The sequence below is a fragment of the Silene latifolia genome, chromosome 9 (assembly GCF_048544455.1).
Source record: "Silene latifolia isolate original U9 population chromosome 9, ASM4854445v1, whole genome shotgun sequence".
Taxonomy (NCBI): domain Eukaryota; kingdom Viridiplantae; phylum Streptophyta; class Magnoliopsida; order Caryophyllales; family Caryophyllaceae; genus Silene; species Silene latifolia.
The window spans coordinates 160,311,521-160,317,464 of NC_133534.1; the positions used below are offsets into that span (position 1 = coordinate 160,311,521).

Sequence of the window (5,944 nt, forward strand, 5' to 3'; positions counted from 1 at the left end):
CAAGGGTATACTTCGTATTTTAATCAGTTGATTAACGATTACCTAATAACGGTTAGCTTGCTAGAAAGTTTAACGTTATTATCGTACAGATGGCGGTGATCAACTGGTCCCTAAAGGTCACACCTATAGGATGTGTTTGAGAGATGTGGTTATGGAAATGTAATCACATTGATGCCTTATATGACTAAACAGTTAGTCAATGTGTTGATGAGACAATTATTTAATGAAGATTAAATAATATTAGTTGAGACGAATTAACTATCAATTCGTAAATTGAATATAATAAGTTATATTTAATTAAATGTATGTAATGTTAGCTTGGACGAATTAATATTTTAATTCGTAATTAAATGTAATCGGATATATTTAATATCAACAAGATGAATGTGTCATAGTGGTAATAGTGAGGGTACTCAAACTAAGAGGTTATGGGTTCGATCCTCACTAGATGAAAATTTATATTTAACACATTTATACATTTTTGCCAAAACCGAAAATAAGGAGATATTACTCCTTATTAATTTCGGTCAGGTGGGCCAAACTGAGAAGGAAAAAAATATCTCCCTCTTTCACCCTAATTTCGGTGACAATAAGAGGAGAGTAGGGTTTTTTCTTAACCTAATTCTTTTCCCATTCTTGCCTCCATCTCATCAGAAGAAAAAAAAACACAAAAAAAAACCTAAAAAATAATTAGTTAATTTTTGGATCGATTCTAGCATAATCAAAGGGCATTTCTGATATCGTCTTGGGTGCAACTGATAGGCGAATATCAACTTTTATATTGTTCTTAGGCCGTTTTTGCTAGGACCGAAGGTTATTTCTTAATCCTTTACAATTTTGTTTATGCAATTTTTTTTATGACTAGTTTCATCATTATAAATTTCGTTATAATCCTTAATATTTAGGGGATGCATACAGATAAATCCCACAAGAATACCTCATTATCCGCCCAACTAGGCAAGGGACAAGATGGATCGAGAAGTCCTTGCCTAGCAAGATATAAAAGGGGCGGATATTGGGCCTTGTAAGCATCAACTCTATCATTTTAAGCTTGTTTATGCATTTCCTTCATTAGTAGAGTCAAGTAAAAATTTCCCGCCTTGGCATTTTCGGCGTTGAACTCGTGCTACTCAAATGGATAAGGTGGGGTGATAATGGAGGAGGAGGGCTCGGTAACTTCTTCCCCTTGGTGTTGAATGATATATTCGGTCTCTTCGGAGAGTGGGAGAAGGTAATTCGGTCTATGAACATTCAAGTGGCAAATTTTACTAGGCAATGTGAAGGATCTAGCTTCATTCGTCAACCACCCAAATTTAATATCAAGAGTATCATTCTTGACCCATTTGAACTTTAGAATCATGGTGGTAAAATCAATAAGATGGCTTCCTTTTACCGGTTTATAAGTGTTATTCTTGTTGAAATCCCGGTTAAAATGCTTAGCCAAATAGGTAACTAATCCTCCATTGGTAATAAAGGACGTGCCTTCTTTGTCACAATCAACATTAAGCCATCGATCAATCAAAAGTCGTAAAGCATTGTATGGCTTGGTAAACTCTCTCCCAATGATCAAAGCTGACTCAAGAAAAATAAAATAAAGTTTGGTAAGATGATTTGTGCCTTTCCTAGCTATCAAAGTATTCCCAATGACCTTATGCCATATTCTAATGCCCGGATGATGGACTAAGAAAGCACAAAAATCATGATAAGATACGAATTTCTTTCCGGAAATGGCCATCCAAAGAGGAGCGGGATCATATTTGGTAGGCTTCTTTATAAAAGTCGCATTATCACTAAGGCCAAATATCTTACCCATTTCGTCATAAGATAAGCATCTATCAACATTTTCAAGAGAAACTCAATAATGGTTCGGGTCTCCACCTTTGTGACTTTCAAAGAGCTCAAAAACTCTAAGGTGAGGGAGGCGTATGTCAATTCTTGCATTGCAAACAATTTACTCAACCCCAAAGACTCAAAAAAGGTCTTAGTTTGCTCAAGAACACCCAATTTTGACAATGGATCGTCACAAATGAACTTAGTAGACATGATGGTTTTCTTAGCAAAGAGAATGAATTTATTCCTATGGGAGTCGGAAGTGAAAATTTCCTCCGGATAATCGGCTAATTGTTCAATGACCGGAGTGGTAGAAGTAGTAGCTTCCATAGGAGGATCTTGTTCTTGAATCTCCAACCTAGCATTATGAACTACGAATGCCTTTGATGCTTATTTGACTTGAAGAGCTTGTTGCCTCTTAGAAAGTGTCTTCTTTTGGGATGCCTTGCTTCCACCTTTTGTTCTTTCCATACTCCTTTGCTTGGTAACACCAATGAAAGCTTGAAATCTTCAATTTCTAGTAATGCCCAAATCGATTTAGGATAGATGAAGGTTGCCTTGTATCCTAATAATCGACTGAAAACTTGAAGATTTTGGTGTTTGAATCACTTGTTGCTAAAGGAGTGATTAATTTTCGTTTTGAGGAAGTTTGGATTTGATGTGGTTGATTTTGGTTGAGAAAATTGGTTTTTGTTGATGAAGAGGATGAGGGTTTTTGAGTTTTGGGTAGTGTTTGTGTTTTGAAATAATGAAAATGAATGGGAAAGGAGGGTTTTAAAAAGACCCGTTGGATTTTGAATTGCAGAGGCAGACGAATGGCTTCAGTATCTAGACGCTCGGATTCCTCAATTTCTGGGTTCAGAAAAAGACGCATGGGACGAGCGGATTGCAGGAGGGACGAGCGGATTCCTGAGCTGAGACGAGCGTCTTTGGCTTAGGACGCTCGGATTCCTTTCCATTGAAAAATCCCAAATTTTAACAATAAAAAGACGAGCGTCTTTCCTCTTGGACGACCGTCCTGACTGAGATGAGCGGATTCCTTGCTGGGACGATCGAATTCACAGTCAGGCCCAAAAATATTTTCTGCAGCCTCATAAGACGAGCGTCTTATGCCTTGGACGCTCGGGTTCTTTCAAGACAAGCGGATTATCCGTCGGGCCGCTCGGATTCTTCCTTGACCACACGGATTCAGGTCCATCCGTGGGTTCTTCGTAACCCGTGTCACTTCATTCTTCAATTCTTGTGTTCTTCATTGTAGGGGCACTACAAAGGCATGAATAGCCTAGGAAATTGCTATACCCACACTAAGGCAAAGCACTACACATCAATAAACTCATAAGTCCATCCCTTTCTTCTCTCAAAATGATGAAAATCTTGATCAAGGCATAAAAATGTAAATCCAAAAAAGACAAAAATGCAATACAATAATTGAAATGCGAGTTAGGGAGTTAGAATATTTACAAATGGTGGTTTAGCGAGGACTCCACCAAACTCTCATCCAATGTGAGATGTCAAGGGGGCATGTTCAAGGTGTTGTTGATGTTGCTCAACACCTTGAAGAAATAATCAAAACCTTGTTTATTGTCATGATAAAGGTCCTCAATAGACCTTTGCACTTGTTGTTCTCCATGATGGTCTCGGGTCATAGCATTAACAATATAGGGATTGAATATCCCCTCAAACTCATCATTCTAAAGACCGAATACATCGTCTACCTGATCACTAAAAATGTCTTGAGTTGATGAAGACAACTCCCCTTCTTTCTTGTCTTGGCCAATGAGGCCTTCTTCTTCTCATATCATGGGTGAGCTTTTCAAGCTCTCAATATTGCAATTTCCTTGCTTATTTGATAGAGCATCATCCACTTTCTTTTTCCATTGAAATTCCAACTTCTTCCTATCATCTTTCCGGCTATAGTGATCAACCATAAAATATGGCTCATGCAATCGGGGAGCTCTCATAGTCTTGTCAAGATTGAAAGTGATGGTTTCATCTCCCACTTCAAGGGTGAGCTCTCTATGTTTTACATTGATCACCGCTCCCGCGGTGTGCCAGAAAGGTCTTCCTAAAATAATAGGAATGCTGGAGTCTTCTTCCATGTCAACAATAACGAAATCCACAGGGATGAAGAGTTTTCCAATTCTCACGGGAACATCTTCCCATACCCCTAAAGGTGTCTTTGTTGATGTATCCGCCATTTGAAGCGTGATTTTGATGCATTTGAGTTCTCCCATTCCTAGCCTCTTGCTTACCGAATATGGCATAACACTCATGCTTGCCCCAAGGTCACATAGAGCCTTGTTGATCGTGGTGTCACCAATAGTGCATGGAATGGAGAATCTTCCCGGTTCCTTGAGCTTTGGAGGTGAACTTCCTTGAAGAATAACACTACTTACTTTAGTAAAAGCAATAGTCTCAAGCTTCCGGATTGATTTCTTCTTCGTAAGGATATCTTTCATATACTTTGCATAGGCCGGGACGTGATTGATCAATTCCGTAAACGGAATTGAGACTTCTAAATTTTTTTCAATCTCCATGAATTTTCCAAGTTGGTCATCAAACTTAGGCTTAGCTTGACGACTCGGGAATGGAAGTATAATCACAATAGACTCCTTTTCTTTGGCCCTCTCTTCATCCTTCTTTGAAATTTCATGAATGGTGGGTTCTTCTTCTTTAGAGTTTCCAATAATTCTTTCTTTGTCACTAGCTTTCACAACATCTTCATCAATGGGTTTCTTCGGCCCTTCATACCTTGTATCACTCCTCAAATGGATGGCACTCACCGATTCTTGTCTTGGGGGATTACCTTGGGGTGGTAACTGCCCCTTTTGCCTTTGTGAACTTGAAGATGCTAATTGAGACATTTGGGTCTCCAACATCTTTGTCTGAGCTAGTATGTTGTTAATGGTGATGTCTTTTGCTTGGCTATCCTTTTGCATTTGAGTGAAAAACTCTTGTTGGTTCTTTTGCATTTGGAGGACCGCTTTTTGAACATTAAAACCTTGGTCATTTGATTGAGTGTATGGAGTTTGATTTTGGAAACCTTGGTTTTGGTTGTAAAAGGGCCTTTGATTTTGGTTTCTCATTGGAGGTGGGGTGTATGTTGGTTGAGGGTTTTGAACATTTTGGCTTTTGTATGAGAGATTTAGATGGAATTTGGTGTTTTCATTGTAATAGTTGGAATAAGGGGTACCACTCTTGTATGCTTGAAAAGCATTTACTTGCTCACTTGTTCCCCTACATTCACTTTGGTCATGTCCCAAAGTTCCACAATTCTCACATATTCCACTTGGAATTGATGAAGCTGCCATCATGGCATTAACATGCTGCTTTGGTGATTTTGAGGCTTCTTCAAGTTTAGCCATAGCCTTCTCAAACTTCAAATTAATGGTATCAATATGAGCACTAAGTTGAGCACCCAATTGAGTAATAGAGTCCACTTCATGCTTTTCTCCTCTAGTAGCTTTCCGAGGTCTACTATATTGTGAGTTATGGACCGCCATTTCCTCAATCTTGTTCCATGTTTGATTATCGTCAACTTCGGTGAACATACCATTTGATCCCATGTCAAGAATGTTTCGGGAGTCTTCATAAAGACCATTCCAAAATTGTTGTACCAAGAACCACTCGCTAAGTCCATGATGAGGACATGAGCGACAAGTTCCTTTGAATTGCTCCCAAGCTTCATACAAAGATTCTTTGTCCCTTTCTATAAGACCCGTGATTTGGGCTCTTAGCATGTTAGTCTTTTCCGGAGGGTAGAACTTTTTGTAGAAAGCAAGAGCCAATTTCTTCCAAGAATCAATACCAAAAGTAGCCTTATCAAGGGTTTGTAACCATTGTTTCGCGGTACCAATCAAAGAAAAAGGAAATAAGACCCATCGAATTTGGTTTTGAGTCACTCTGGTTTGTGAAATCGCATCACAATAGTCACAAAAAGTCTCCATATGAGAATGGGGGTCTTCACTAGGCATGCCCCCAAATTGACTTCTTTCGACTAATTGGATAAATGCGGATTTTGCAATGAAATTACCGGTCAAATGTTGTGGTGTGGGAGTACCATTGGGTAGGTTCTCCTCGGTTGGTACGGAATGTGATGAAAATTTAGGCATTG

At 38.9% G+C, this 5,944-nt stretch overlaps 1 non-coding gene across 1 annotated transcript; it reads left to right on the forward strand.

Annotated features, from left to right (window-relative positions):
• The first annotated feature begins 5,463 nt into the window (after positions 1-5,463).
• Positions 5,464-5,570, forward strand: LOC141603589 (small nucleolar RNA R71). Its single transcript, XR_012525453.1, has one exon. It is a non-coding gene; the product is annotated as a small nucleolar RNA R71 (small nucleolar RNA).
• Positions 5,571-5,944: the final 374 nt, after the last annotated feature.